The following is a 17,138-nucleotide window of genomic DNA, read 5'->3' on the forward strand; positions in this document are numbered from 1 at the left end:
TGTAAAACAGCAATTATGCTGAGTCAGGCTTGATTTTTAATAATCTTTTCCTGTTAAATAAATCAAATGAAAGCAAATCAAATCAAAGCTGGTTTTCAGTATTCTTCATCTGACATATTTTGATCTCTCTGAACCTGCTGTTGAATTTGACTCAGTAGATGTCAGCTGAACTTTATATCAGTGTGCTCATTAGATCAGATGCTTTTAATGGTTCCACAGAAACAATGCAATCTCAAAGGCAATGGACTCTTCTCTGTTTCAGGTCCAGGACTATGGTCTGGCACTGCATGTTAGACAGACTCCATTACTTGCTGTTTTTAAGTCTTATTTAAAAATGTACTTATATTCTCTTGGATTCGATGCAGCATCTCTTCTCTCTGTTAGTCCTTTTCACCCTTTTAGAGAAAGGAGGCCCCTATCTGCTGCCACCACTGTCACAGGCCACATGTTGTGACTCACCCCAGGTAAGATTCACATCTTGCAGCTCTGATGTCATCGTCCTTCGTCATGTTATTCTTGATCTTCTCTGCTTCCCTTTATCAAATGATGTCTAATATACAAGTAGTCATAGTTCCCTTTTAATTGCCAATATGTCTTGTTTCTTCAAACTTCAATCATCCAGTCCTCCAAACATCACATACATCAATGACAGAGTAGGCTATTTGGCAATGGTAGAGGATTTTGGCTAATTTTTCACATGTGAAACCTCAGTCAGCTCTACTGTTCATCCCACAAACGCATGTTGCAAAGATGGCACAATTTAAAAGAAAAATTAACAGACTTTACAACAAACTAATCAAGCAAACACAAATTACCTCACTTTTTGTTATAAATTTATATACTGTATATTTTTTTAACTTCAAGATTTGTGAAATTTTCAGATTTCTGTGGTGCTCCTTCAAGGCCAATCAGTTCTTTAATATGTACATTTCATTTATTTATTCATTTTTTGTACTTTTGAATTGCCTTTTATAGYTCTGACTTAAAGCTTTTAAGAATCACATTTACAGAGCCATTGTTTGTGCTAATCCAAAAAACGATACAAGTCATATTAGTTGGGATTACAATGAATTATCTGTCAGGAGTCACAGGACTAGTGTCAGAGATTGAAATCCTACTTTCACATCAACTTTGCATTTAGAATGCAAATCACTATTGATCACTAACATGAAACGACAAGTATGAGAATCAGTTATTAATCTGTCAGCATGTGGATTTCAAGCATTTCAAATCACCGGGGCAATCAAAAAATAACAGTATTTTTGAAATCTGTCAAGAAAACATGTTGAATCAGGATGTCAACTGCACACCTGACTTGAGTACACACTGTGCTGTATTGTTTAGGCTCTGAAATATTTCTTTAGAACTGAAAGGTCAATCTTTAATGTATCTGTCAGCTCAGCATATTCTATCAAAGCGCACAGGGTTAGRTTATTACAATGAGTGGACACTGACACTGATCTACTTGACTCCACCTCTTCGAGATAACAGTTTTTTTCTGACAAAACAAAACCCATGATATCCAGACTTCTCTTGAGAAGCTATCTTAAATGGCTGGTAAGGTAGACCATGGCACAATGGAGAGTTACGGGMTTGAGCTGGAATGCGAGCATTTCAGCTGTTCTGTGTGTCTGGATCTCCTCAAAGATCCGGTTTCTCTCTGCTGTGGACACAGTTACTGCAGAAGCTGTATTGAGAGTAGCTGGGACACGGAGGAAGAAAAGGGTGAATACAGCTGCCCTCAGTGCAGGGAGACCTTCCATCCCAGGCCTGTTCAATTCAATTCAATTCAATTCAATTCAATTCAATTCAATTCAATTCAATTCAATTCAATTCAATTCAATTCAAATTCAAAAATACTTTATTGATCCCAGAGGGAAATTAGGTATGACTGTGTTGTTCTGAAGAGGAACAACATGCTGGCTGAGGTAAGTAGAGGGAAACAACGGTGAATGTGTTCATACCTGCCTGGCATCTTCTGAACCGCTGGCAAAACAACTGGATCATGCATTATTCAGTGCAAATGTCTAGACTGTATTACAAAGTAGAGCTGAGTCAGTACTGAACTGTTAGATCAGATCTTTGTTGAAGCTAAATTGTCCCAAAACCTTGAACTGTATCTTGAACATCACTGATAAACTGATTTACTGGTCCCTGTTAAGTCAGCTTCTTACACTGGGCAATGGCCTTTCTGTGATGTGAAAAACCAGTCAGAAGGTGGATGGTGATTGCAGGGTCTTGGTGAGGTCTTTAGGGGCATTGTACAAAAGACTGTTTGTTTTCAGCCTTATTGCTTAGTAGTTAGTCTTCATTGTAGTTCCGTTTTCTGCCACTAGAGGCCCTCCAAGACTATATAACACCACACACATATACCAACCATGCCAAATTAAACAGAAGTTCAACATTTATTCTGGACATAGTCATTTATCTTTTCACCTCAACTCACCTGAACATGAGAAATTGCTGTCMTKACCCGACACCCWGCAGTGATTGCAACTACTAATTCAGAACAATTACAGTCCTTCAATACAGGCATTTTAAGAACGCATCTGTCTCCTTATTTCTCCTGATATAATGTGATGACTGTCCAATCCTGATGTGGGTTTGGGGCATTATGATTCTGCCAGCATTATACCTTTGTTTAAACCTTTATTYAATCAGGAAGTCCCATTGAGATAAAAAAAAAAAAACCATGGACGTCCCATGTAACAGCATCATACTTGTTTTTACGAAGAAGGTTTTCCAAATGTGCAACAATTTAGCCATGTCCTTACAGCTCGTATGTTGTAACAAAAGAGAGCGTAAAAAACCATTCACAATTTTGTTTTTAGGTTGTGAAGAAGCTGAAAAAAAGAGGCCAAAAACTTCCCCTCCCTTTGGAAGTGCCTCGGACTGATGTCGACCCAGCAGACGACACTTGTGACTTTTGTGGGCCCAGACGGAGCAAAGCAACAAAAACCTKCCTGACCTGTTTGGCATCTTACTGTGATGAACACGTCCAGCCTCACTACAGCGTTTCAGTGCTGCAGCAGCACGAGCTGGTCTCAGCTACAATSCCACTGATGGAAAAGATGTGCACACATCACAAAAAGATGATGGAGCTTTACTGTCAGACAGATGAGCAGCTAATATTGTATGCACCGAGTGCATTGTGGGTAAACATAAAGGCCACAAGTTTGTGTCTGCTTCAGAAATGAAAGATGTGACAAAGGTAATGACCGCCTGACAGATTAGTCTTGGAAAGTACATTCACAATTCTACTTTTTTAGTTTATTTGAGTTAATACTTCCACCACTGTTTTCTTTGTRTTTAATTTTTGTATGGGCTATTTGCAATTTAACAATTTTTGCATACTTTGTGCTATTTTAGCCATTTTTATATCAAACCCTTCAGCTCATTCAGTAGATTGGTTCTATGACTTTTGWTTTTTGTAACTTMTATACTTTTGAGAATATTTGTCAWTGAGWACAAATATTGTTCCGTAGAAATACTGAGATATTTTCTTTGTAATACTTGCAAAAACAAACCAACATTGGTGTCTGAAATCTGCATCAGCACACTTAAATGTATTTGTTTTTAGCCTTCAGCCAGCCTTTGGACACATTTAGCCTCTTGCGTTTTGATATTTTTAGCAGTTTGTTTTCTTCTTTTAACTTTGAGCTAACCTTTACTTAATTTTAGTTAGTCTCGTTACTTTWGGCTTTTGGCTAGCGTGTTGCTTCTTTTATCTTTTAGATATTATTTTAATATCTTTTTAACTTCAGGGTGGTTTGCWTCTATAATAACTCATTTCAGCTTCAGTAAATTTCAGTACAGTGTTTTAGGACAGCGTTCACACTGCATTTTCTCAGAAAATGCCATTTATTTTATTTAATTAATAACAGGAGCAATACATAACATSCTACATGCCAAGTGTTGTACATATTCTCTAACCAAATGCTAATTTTGTAAACCCAGTGTGCATACTAGCGCTTGGTTAAATGACGTGTATGACCGACTAAGGATATGCACACATTCAAAACATTTTTTTCTTTGTTCTGCATTAAATATGAATTTAGACAACAAATTAATCATGCATTTTGCAACTTCATTTTGCAGCAAATAATAGTTTTGTGGGAAATAAAGTTGTTTTTGTTTCTTTCAGAAACATCTGGACTCGGTTCAAAAGAAAACCTCACAAAAGGTCCTGCAGAGAGGAAAAAGAGCTGGAAAATCTCTTACAAGCTGAGGAGGTGTGCAAAAATGTGTAAAAATGAAAAAAAATATTTCAAAAAAATTATTTACTTATGTGTTGGGGATCAGTCTCCGCTACTACCGCTACTACTTCTAGCTTATAGTAAGTTAAAGCTGTTTTTGTTTCTTTAAAGGCCAGTTGTCTGTGACAGCCTTCTTGAATCAAGTCTAAACTTTAAAGAGGTGTATAAGTGCATTCCAAGATTTCTATCTTCAGATATAATATGCAAATTAGTGAAATACATAAACACACATAGGCAAACACTTGTCTCTCAACTTGGATTTTGTTGATTTAACATTGAGCATCTGGTAAGGATGCCTCCTGGACGCCTCCCTGGTGAGGTATTCCGGGCACGTCCCACCGGGAGGAGGCCCCGAGGAAGACCCAGGACACGCTGGAGGGACTATGTCTCTCGGCTGGCCTGGGAACGCCTTGGAGTTCCCCCGGAGGAGCTGGAAGAAGTGGCTGGGGARAGGGAGGTCTGGGCCTCCCTTCTGAAGCTGCTGCCCCCGCGACCCGACCCCGGATAGGCGGAAGAAAATGGATGGATGGATGGATGGATGGATTTAACATTGACTTCCAATAGTTTCTGCAGCCAAACCCTGACCCCTTACCCCTAAACCTAACCACTCCAGTACATGCCTAACCCTAAACCCAACCTAAATTTAATACATATTATAGCCCTAAAACTATCACCTGACCCACAAATGGGGTTTTTGCAATGGACCAGGCAAATGTCCACACAATGACAAAATGTCCTCATAAACATAGTATAATGTCAAAATATGCCTACTGTCTGGTTACTTTCTGTCATTTAGAAGAGCTACATTTTTTTTAAATGAYGCTTTTAAAAACTTGTCATAACAAACAGATTGTGAAATGTAGGGATCAAGATCTTAGCAAAACCAACATGCTTCCTCTAGGCATGGTTCTGTAATCAGTAACTGTTGGAAACTTTTGCCAGCTGGAACAGAAAGTGGTATTTTGTAAGTTGAATGCAGCAGTGTGTTGGATGCCAAGCACCTGGCTAGGTAGTTGGCCTACCATTAATACATTTTTTTATTCAAATAGAGGACAACAGAAAAAATTTCACACTAGAAATCTGAGTAACTCATAATATCTTGTTAGCTGTATTGTGAACATTTCTTTTCAGCATTTTATTAATTGTTACCAAATATTGGTTAATAATTCAAAAGCTTTTAGTAAAAAAAACAGACACCATAAAACATATTCACAGAAATCATACAGTAGCAGATAGATTTGAAAGAAAATGGCTGCCAAGTAAATGTTTCTTTGTTGACAAAACAGAGTTTGGAATCAGGCAAATTCAGCTTGACCGGTGTGTGATCTAGTTTGGATTTAATCTTTGGAAAATTCAATGTTTTTCCATGTCAGAAGTTAAAAATCAATGCAGTGGATTTAATTTAATCTATCATTGTTGCCAGTAAATAGCTGTTTTTGTGTGTTTTATTTTGCCTGTTGGTTGGCAAAATACCTCATGAACATGGACAAATTTGAATTAAATTACCAGAAAGTGATATTTAGATGAATATCTACAACTGAATAACTCTTAAAGTCAGCTATGTTTAAACTGGCCGACACAGTCAATCAACCTTAGTAACACAAAAATGTCTATAACACAGTCAGTTTGACAGATACTGAGCTAACTAAGCACTAATGGTTTACACAAAATTGTTGATGCTTTAACAAGAAAGTTTGATGCTGATAATGATTCCATCAAGGAATGCTATTCTTTTAAGACAAATACCTGACTGTGTCCCACCAGGACTCTGTTCAGACTTTGCTGAATGACTGTAATGAGATCTTCGCCCACATGATCTCCACCATACAAAGAAGATGCAGTGAAGTGGAGCAGCTTATCAAAACTCGGGAGAAAACTGTTGTCAGTCAAGCTGAAAAGCACAAGGAGCAGCTGGAGGAAGAGCTCACCAAGCTGAGGRGGAGGGATGCTGAACTGCAGGGCCTACTGAATTCTGACAACCTTGTTTACTTAATGCAGGTACAAACAATCCACATAGTAGACAGGTGTGGGCCAGAGCTGGTGTCAAGCTGGAATTGCTGGCATGGCAAGTGGTTTGTCAACTGGACGTGGGCCAGGTCTGGCAAACATGGCACTGTTTTTAAGATGGCCACAACTGCTTAAGTTGTGATGTGGTTTATGTGGTGCTGGCCCATGTAATGACCTCTGGCAAGCCACATCTGGGCCACCAAAGGGCTGTCATCCTTTGTGGTATCTGGGGCTGCTGTTAGTGTATTGTGTTGGTCAGACTGGGCCAGACAAATTTTGTGGGAAAGTTCAGACTTGTCATGGACTTCTTAAGTTTATCCTGTGTTTTCAACTCTGTATGTCTGAGTGTATTGTTATCAATGAACAAGCTTTAAATTGAAGTTTTATTAATACCTGTGCAGTTTGAAGCAGTTTTGCCAGAGAGCTGCCATCTTTCATTAGCTGGAAGACATTAGCTCTTAGGCTGTGAGATAGTGGCTTTCTTGTAACTACTGTACCACAGACACCATCCATGTTGTGTTAATTAACAGACTCCAAATGACAACTCTCTGGCAATAGCCACTTTTTATTAACCTGAGCATAGATCAGCTTGATAGTGTAACAGATGGGTGTAGTCATGAGTCATGATGTTACATAAATGGAAATAAGCTGAGCAAGCAGTATTGTTTATAGGACTGGATTGAAAGAGTACTGTTAAGTGACAGACTCTTAACCCTGGGGAAGGAAAAAATGAAGAGCTGTCAACAGGTATAGAGAAATTGTTTATCTTCAAGGGAGTGGCATTAGAACCTAGGTTTTGGCACTATTGAGTTTGAGCAAGTTTTTAGAAAACTAGCCTGTAAATTCGTGGTGGCAGTGCGAAGGTGAAGTGGGTGGGACGGAGGAGGGTTCGGTGGACTTGTAGACCTTGAGGCAATTCATATAAGAATTAATTAAAGGGAAAAAATCACTGAATATCACCTTCTTCCAAATGGAAACATTAGATAACAAACTAGAGGGGTTCAAGTACAGAGCTTTGGGGTACACCACAAAAAGGGTTGTAAATTATTTGAGTTAAAGCAACTTCCTGCAGCTTGAGCAACATGATTTCAACCAGTACAGTTCTGAATCGGATAGCCCAATGATAGCTAAAGCTTGGTTTCTGCTTGATGTGTTGAATATGGCACAACGGTGCACACAGCAACAGTTACAAAATCACGCTGTCCCCATCATTGTGCACTAGCCCCACTCAGTGTCACGGTACGTTGTCTTGCACCTCTTAGATTGTGTAACTTGGCACTCACTTCGCATGCTGTTCTCCATTCAAAATAGATGATTTTGAAGGTGCTCTCGTGGAGCATGATCCTTCTATGAGAGATCATAATGAAATGGCTCAAATCTCATGGAAGGATATTGCTGCTGTGGTCACTAAAGTGGAGTCTGTTTGTTGTAAGAATGGAAAAATATACAGGACTGTTGTGTGAAAACCAAAAAGAAAGTCCACGGTGATCCAGGTGAAAACAAACCTGTTTCATCCATCCCATTAGAGCTGGGGTGGATCTTCAAGTTTGTGAAACACAGAAAAATGGACATCAATCTGGACAGAGAGGTAGGTAACTAAGTAGCACAACTACTGGCAATCCTCTGAGTCAGTACAGGATACATACACACACATTGGACTGGTTTCCCAATCCCATATTACATCCACRTCTACAACTAAAATGATTTTGCAATGCATGTTTCCTTTACGCATGGCAGTTTAGTCCAAGACTATGCATAATCCAAAACAGACTAGACATCTATAAAATATGAGTAATTATGTTTATATATTACTTTTCTCACTGAAAAAATGACTAAAACACTGTGACATAAAGCAATCTATTTCTTTTTCTCTGAAGTGCTTCCTTATTCAGTTTTTTTATTTCTTACTGAGGGTAATCTGTGTATCTATATTAAGGCTGAACACACTGCTGAGAGGCCAAGAACACACAATACAGCTGAAGACAATCTGCCTCCCAACCACCAACCATCTGCTTCAACTTACCTGTCCAGACAGGCTCAGGACATCTGGCTCTTTCACCCCATCACCAAGTAGCACCTTTTGCATCTGTTGTAGCATCCCTGCCTGAGGCATCCACATCAGACACGTTTTGTTCCAGAAGCCCTTTATTTTTTTCCTATGTTTCATCCCACGTTTCATCCCTTTTATCACTCCCCTCCTCTCCATCCTCTCATCTTACCTTCTCATCACATCATTTCCCTTCACCCAGTCATTCACTCTCACAAATTTCCAGTGTAGTGTCCCGTTCACAATCCCCCATCCCAATCCCCAGTTCACGCAGCGCTTCACCATGCCCCATTGTCTTACCACAGACTTTAGTTTCACCCACTGCCCTAGCACAGAAAAGGGAATGCCCTAAAGAAGAAGCTGTTCTTAAGAGACTGGAACAACTTGATCAGGAGAGGGAGAGGCTCAAACAACAAGACAATGAAGAATTTCACTTTGCTGTCGTCATAGCAGATATGTTAAGTAAAATTCACCCAAAGCACAAGTTGGAAGTAAAAATGCCCATATAGCAGATAATGCAGACAAGAGCTTCCCAATAAACACAAATATTGTTTGCACTTGACTGTGACTTCTCTTCTTAAAGAGAAGTGATGTTTTTGTTCCTGAAACCTTTCATAAAGAGAAACAACATGTCCACAAAAACACCAGGGCTTCAAGGATGGTCCTTAACCAAGAGATACATCACTACAGCCACCGTTGAACGCTCCAGGATGAAAGGCCGGCGGATACTTAATGTAGAGGTGGACGGTCAAAACAGCAGACATCTGTTCTGGCTGGCAGACATCCAAAACCCCTGCATTATTGGACTGGACCTGCTGACAACATGGGGGGGGGGCTTAATAGATGTTACCACAGCCATGCTCTTGCTGGGTCAAAAAACCATCCAACTTCATCATCAAAGCCAAGAKGGGGTGCAACAAGCCAATGCACCAACACTACTGGAAGACCTCAACAGGGCCCCACAAAGACCACCTGGTGATTCAGTGTGGATGGGCATGACACATGCTGGGCCACCATCAGAGAAGAGAAGGCAAGCTCTGCATGAGCTGTGTCAATGAAGCTGTGAGGGACTGAGTCTGGAGCAGAGTGAGCAGTGACGAGACCTACTGGAAACCTACAGTGATATTTTTGCTGCCAAAGATGAGGAGTGTTGTCACACCAACCTGATCCAGCACCACATTGATACTGGTGAGACAAGACCCATCCGCCTGTGGCCCCGTTGTCTGCCTTTTTCAAGACCGGCTGCAGCAGAAAAGAAGATCAAAGAGATGCTGGAGGCTGATGTCATAGAACCTTCAAACAGCACCTGGGCGGTACCGGTGGTCCTGGTGGGAAAGAAAGACAAAGACTGGCGGTTCTGTGTTGAATTCTGACGTCTGAACAAAAACACTCACAAAGACTCCTACCATCGTCCACGCATTGACGACACTCTTGACTATATTGCTGGGTCCAGCTGGTTCAGTTCCCTTGACCTCTGCAGCGGCTACTGCCAAGTAGAACTGGCCTCAGAAGCTCGCCCCAAGATGGCATTCACCATTGGCCAAGGACTGTGGCAATTTAAAGTGATGCCTTTTGGCCTCTGCAACGCCCCAGCCACCTTCAAACGCCTGATGAAGAGGGTTCTGGCCCAAGTCCCATGAATTCGCAGTGTTGTCTACCTGGATGACCTCCTTATGCATGCAGCCAGCTTTAAAGCTGCGCTGGCCAACCTCCAAGAAGTGTTTGAGGCTATTCAGCAGGCCAACCTACGACTCCACCCACGGAAGTGTCACCTGCTTCGTCGAGAGACTACTTTTCTAGGCCATGTCATCAGTGCAGCTGGAGTGTCCACAGATCCAAACAAGGTCAATGTGGTAAAGGATTGGCCAGAGCCTTGTGATATTGGGAAGCTGCGTAGCTTCCTGGGACTCGCCTCCTACTTCCAAAGATTTGTGAAGGACTTTGCCACCATCCCCAGTCCCCTACATCGGCTGACCCAAAAAGGACAGACATTTCACTGGGATGAGGACTGTGCTGCTGCCTTCTCCACACTCAGAACAGCACTTGCTGAAGCCCCAGTGTTGCAATATCCTGACCCAAACCAGCCATTTATTGTGGACACTGATGCCAGTGATAGAGGCATTTGGGTGGTCCTCTCTCAAGGAGGGGAGGATGGAGAACGAGTTGTTGCCTACTACAGGCACCCTCAGCCGACCAGAAAAGAACCACTGTGTCACTCTAAGAGAGCTGCTGGCTGTTGTGCAAGGGGTTCAACACTTCCACATTACCTCTATGGAAGAAGATTTCTCCTCCGTACAGACCATGCGTCCCTGACATGGCTGCTGAACTTCAAAGAACCAGAGGATCAGCTAGCTCGGTGGTTAGAGACACTGCAAGACTATGACTTCAAGATTGTCCACCGGTCAGGCCATCTCCATGGAAATGCTGATGCTCTGTCTCGCCGGCCATGTGCTGTAAGAACCAATTGTCATCAGTGTCAACGAATGAGGGATCATAACCCAGTGAGTCCTCGAACAGTAGCCCTACAAGTTGCCAGCAACAACCCACAGCATTTTGAGAGCCCCCAGGAGGTGGGGGAGACTCCAGACAAGATGGAGGCTATAGGGCCTGAGCAGTTGCGGGAGGAGCAGGATCTGGACCCTGTCCTTGCTCGTGTCAAGCAATGGGTGGAGGCTGACCAGCGACCCACCTGGGAGATAGTGGCAGCACTGGACCCAGAGAATAAGGCACTGTACTCTCAGTGGTCTAACATTTGCTGCCACAGTGGGGTCCTATATCGGCAGTGGCAGGCTCCAGCAACACATTACAACATTCTCCAGCTGCTGGTGCCCCAACAGTTGCTAGCCAAGGTGCTCCATATGATTCTTGGCTCTGTAGGGCCAGGCTACTTTGGCGTTGCTAAGACTCTCCAGCGTCTTCGGTCAAGATTCCATTGGCCCGGCTGCCACCAAGATGTGGAGCTCCATGTTCATTGTTGTGATGCCTGCACAGCAAAAAAGGGGCCAACCCAGCGCTCACATGCCCCACTGCAGCAGTATCACGTGGGGGCACCCATGGAACGGGTGGGAGTTGATGTTTTGGGCCCATTCCCTGTAACAGAAAGGGGGAACCGTGGCCGTAGGCATATGTCATCCCCAACCAGAGTGCTGTCACCACGGCTGAAAGACTGGCAAGTGAGATGTTCTGCCAGTTTCGTGCTCCCGAAGAGCTGCATTGTGATCAGGGTCGGAACTTTGAGGTGAAGGTGTTCAATGAGGTCTATCGGAGGCTTGGCATCAAGAAAACACGGACCACCCCGCATCATCCCAAGCACGATGGGTTGGTTGAGCGGTTCAACCAGACCCTGTCCACCCAGCTTGCCATTCTAGTAGACCAACGACAGTGAGACTGGGATCTGCACCTGTCTGTGATCCTGTGGGCTAACCACACAGCAGTCCAAGAGTCCACTCGCTGCACCCCTGCCTTGTTGATGTTTGGGCATGAACTGCACACACCAGTGGAGTTGGTGTTTGGACCATCCCCAGAAACAGAAAGGTCAGCTGGGCCAGGACTGAGCTACTTCAGTGACCTAAAAGGGCGTCTCCGGGTTGCACACGAACTGGCTTGAGAGGCTCTAGCTATGGCAGGGATCAAGCAGAAGTGAGCCTACGATGCACGCAGCCACAGAGTGGATTTTGTGTCTTGGGACGTTTGGGTGTTCTGCCCTGAACGGAAAAAAGTGCTGTCCCCAAAGCTCACTAGCCAGTGGGCCGGTCCCTGTGTGGTGTTGCAGAGACTCTGATGTGGTGTACTGGGTGAAGCTGAAAAAGAGGGGCCGAGTGGTGGTTCTTCATCATGACCACCTAGCCCGACACTAGCCAGGCAGGCCTGCAGACAGTGGCACAGAGACTTTTTCTCCTCTGGTGGCATCTCCAACACCACAGGTTGCTCCAGGTGAGTTTCCACGAGCCAGTCATCCTCGACGACAGTTCCCAACAAGGCTTAAGGACTTCATAGTTGATCTGTAATAACAAAGAGGTGTTCTGGTTTTGTTCTAGTTATAAGGTTGTAGTTCATTTTACGTTACTCTGTGTTTTTGGTGCTGACACAGCTAACTGTATGGGGGGGAATAGTGTAACAGGAAGTGGGAGCGGACTTCCTGTTATTTCCCAGAATGCTTTGTGTTATTTTTTAGATTTTCTGTGGAACCGTGAGTGAGATGGAAGTGTGTTGTATAGACCTGCTTCTTGTATACTATTGAAGTCAGTTCTTCTGCTGTTCAACTCTGATGTCATTCTTTAATTCTAACCCACACACGGTTACAATCTTATATTTATTAGCATTTTAGAACCCCGATTCCAAAGAAGTTGAGACATTATGTAAAATATAAACACAGAATATGAAGATCTGCAAATCATTTACAATCTATATTCAGTTGAGTACACTACAAAAACTATTTAATGTYCAAACAGATAAACTTTTTTTTGCAAATAATTACTCATTTCACACATGTTCCATAAGGCTTAATTGGAAATGGGGTTGCAAATAATTCAAATGTATTTAATGATGTCTTCTATTATTTTTCAGTCTCACTTTAAGTCTGATGACCTGCAATACCTTTCCCCGTGTGCTAATCGTCAATGGTCCTTCGTAGACATGACTGTCTGTATCTCAGCTGAATGATAAATTAGACATTTTACTAAAAGAGATGTGGCCCAAGATCTCAACCACAGGTACCAAGTATTTTAGTGAAACCTAAAATAATACTCAACATATGTTTCCAAAATTTATTTAACATGCTTGTTTCTTTCTCACAGTTTCTTACATTGACTTCTCCCTACCACCAGCACCCACCACCAGACAAGACTTATTGAATTGTAAGAAATTCACTCAAACATATTTTACTTTTATATGATGAGATGGTCTTAAAAGACAAACTGCTCACAGTGAAACACTTTTCCTGGTAGATTGGAAACTCCTCACACTGGATGAGACCTCAAACTACCCTCGTCTCCACTTGATGGATGAAAACCAGAGGATGAGGCCTTTCCCCTTCCAGGACGATGCTCATCCAAACAGATTTATGAAGTTTCCACAGGTGCTCTGCAGAGAGGCTGTAAGACATCAATGTTACTGGGAGGTGGAGTGGAACGTTTGCATTCTATCTGCAGCTGTGGCCTACAAAGACAATCGAACATCAGATGAGTCACAGTTTGGAAAAAATGACAAGTCATGGACTCTAGAATGCTCATAAAATGCCCTCTTTTTTCGTCATAATAACATTGAAACAAAGGTACCAGGTTCTTGTTCCGAAAGGATTGGAATGTTTGTGGATTACGAGGCAGGAATTTTGAGTTGTTATTATGTTTCTCGCCCAGTGGTTCAGATTTTCAAAGTTCAGACAACATTCACAAAGCCTGTTTATCCAGGGATTGGCCTCACCTATGAATGGCATGATTTTGGAGTTTTTGCACAGCTAGCTAAAATGTGAACCGTGCTGGCAAAATGAATCAAAAATAAGTACAAGCTGCTGTGCAAAATAGTACGTAATCTTCGTAATCTATCTTTAAATTTAGATTCTCTGATGGGTTTGTTTTCAGAAATTATCATTTATCTTATAAACCTATTGTTTTCCTTTTGAAATAAAACTATTTTTACCTCTCTGTTGTAATAACAGGAAATCCCTTCACACAACTTTTGCTTCACTTTGAAGCTTGGGGATTATCCTGTTTAAAAAAGGAGCTGGAATTCCCTATGACATCATTCTAGACTATAGGATTCAAACTCATTTTCACCAAGGACCACATGAACCTAGGTTTATTCTCGACGCGTCGAGGTGGGCGAGAGGGTGCGCGCTATACGCGACGCAATATATGACACGTAGGGGCAGGGACGGCCCTGCGGGRACGGCCCTGCGCGTTGGCCCGGTGCGGTGTCCTGTTGCGAGGTCGTGCACCTCTGGATTTTTGAAACTTTGCAAGGACTGCGTGTGCCATGGACATCAGCGAACAAGACGGATGTGTGCAAGAAGATGTTAAAATGTTGGAAGGACCCTCAATTAAAGCTAAAGTTAGCAGGGGAACTGGCATAAAAAACTTAGATTTAAACTTAGATCTGTAGTACATTCCACTTCTTACGTGTTAATAAAAGGCAAGAGGTGGAAAGTCATTACTTTTATTTCATCTTTCTTGTTTTCATTCCAGCTTGTTACTGTAAAAAAAGACTGCTCATATAAATTCTGCTTCCTAGATAGGGTGAATTTCATTGTGGTCGAATGAGACGTACTGTATAAGTATATAAAGTTCTAATACCGTTTTAGTTTGTACACAAATAACTCATGTCACACTTTAGGACATAATCATTAAAATAAAAGGACTGTACTTAAGAAGTATTTGTATTTCATAAATTATATTAATGCATGTGGTCTCAACCCTCAGATAGATTTTCATTTTGGGGAAAAGCTTTGTGCAGCCTTGATATATGTATAAAAACTGAAACAGCTGGACTAGTGCAACCTAAATTCAACCAGTTAATAATTTTAATATGATACTCATTACTGCATGTTTTGGGGTGAGGTCACCTTACAAATGTCATTTATGAAAATCTAACTGCTCCTTTTAAATCAATGCTAGCACTTTTAGTACTTCAATACAAAAATTATCAGATACCCTAAGACTTTATATGGGATTGTATAAATGAGCTTGACTGTGTAATCTAAATGGGGGAATGTATGTGGATTAATTAGGTTATATGGGAGTGGTGGATGGATTTCCAAGTAATGCATTTGACACGTCTGGAATAAATCATAAATCATCATCACCATCACTTTAACTCAACTGAAATTCCAAAAGGACATTTTTACCAAAGTAATTATTTGGTAAAGTACTTGTGCTTTTACTACAAAACATGTATACCCAAAAACATTAAAAAGGAATTTTGAAGTCCGTAAAATTCCACTGGCAAATTGAGAAACACATCCAGATAGATGGCGGCAGCATCAAATACTTCCAATGCAATGAACGAACACACCATCTCATTCTGTGTCGTCGTCGTCTCAATAAAAGCAATAGATTTATTTGTTGCTCTATTATATTCCGTTCTTCTAATGACAACAGTTCTTCTCGTGACCGAATCATCATCTTTTATATTGTATGTCAAACATTTCTTCTTCCACACCCGTTTTTCACCACCGAAATGCTGGTTGGATAGTGTACTGCCACCTGTTGGTCATAGAAGAACAGCACTTTGATGCACATCAACTATAATTTGAGACGCCAAATACGCGGCTATAACTCAGCCTTGATGGTGGTCCTCAAAGGGCCAGTTGTAATTAACTTCAATGTTTTGTGTTTAACTTCACCTAAACATGAAACATCACGTTGCTACATCTCTTGCTACGTCTGAACACCACTGACATCTCTTGCTACGTCTGAACACCACTGACAAACAATAAATGAGCACTACCTGGTATTTCCTGCATAGAAACAGCATTTTAACATGTCTTCTTATAAACAGTGAAAAGTACTACATGTACAAAAATACTTTTTGCAAAACTACTAYTAAAATAAAGACGAATTTTTCTCACTGTTGAGTTGTGGTAAGTAGCTGCCATCTTGAATTCTAAACTCTCCTATTTTCTGACAAGAAATTCCCACTGCATGGGTGTTCCAGTTTAAAYTAACGACCAGTATAATTGGGCTGCAGCAAAAAAAGCTGGCAACAATACAGTAAAATGAAGATTTTATTCAGTGATTTTCGCCAGCTACTTCTGAACACTGTGCGTCTTTACCTAGGGGTGGAATGTCATCATTTTGTGGACAAAATAATCTACCTGCATTATGAGAGATGTATTTTATGGTAGTGTTGTAGTATTCAAGACCAATCTTGGTCTTTAGACCACTTTTTCATCGGTCTTGTCTTGGACTCAACCACATTTGTACTCTGTTTTGTCACGGTCTCACACATTTCACATTGAGTACTTGGGATTTTATTTCAAGACTAAAGACCACAACTGTGAAAATATCACTAAGTTGTCTTATTGTTGTCCAATTTATTTGTTGACATTTTTGCTTTCATTGGATGTAAAACATATCAATTCAAATCCAAACGTGACTCACATAAGATTCAAAAGTACCCAGCAGTCGAATTTCATTAATCTTAGGTTGGATATTGGGTATCACGCTCCAGGGATGCAGAGTCATGTAACTCAGTGCAGGCGGTCTGATTTCAGTCAGTTACTGTCTGTGTACTCGCTCCTCTGCCACACACCGTAATTTTGGTTGGGATTTCAATAAATTACACAAACGGTTCCTAAAGCTGAACTTAAAACAATAAACACATAAAATCCAAAATCCTCTGAAGGACAAATTGTGAACATTTTGGAATTCATTTTTTTAGATTTTATACTTTTTCAGGTTCATGGAAAAAAAAACTTTAATTCAAATGTTTAAGATTTTTTCAGTCATCTAATGTGAGTACATTTGAAATTCCCACCTTATTTTACACTGTTTTTAAGTTTGAAAGAAAATCTTGATTAGTTGTAAAGAATTTAAAATAATGAATACAATTTTGAGTGTTAAACCTGGTTTTCTGGGAAAAAAATTACTTAAAAGCTGTTCGAATTATCAAAATAATGTAGGCTATATCTGAAACAGAAAAAAAATTAAAAATCAAAATGTCACTTATTCTATTTTTATTTTTCTGTTAAAACACTGAACAAGATAGTTTGTGTAGGTTTGTGTTTGAATTTAAGTGTCTGACAGATCTGCACATTGTTCAATTGATTAGAGATTAGAGAGATTATAGATTTGCTTTATTGTCAATATTGATCAAAGTTTAATGATGACTGG

This window comes from Austrofundulus limnaeus, unplaced genomic scaffold (genome assembly GCF_001266775.1).
Source record: "Austrofundulus limnaeus strain Quisiro unplaced genomic scaffold, Austrofundulus_limnaeus-1.0 Scaffold392, whole genome shotgun sequence".
NCBI lineage: Eukaryota > Metazoa > Chordata > Actinopteri > Cyprinodontiformes > Rivulidae > Austrofundulus > Austrofundulus limnaeus.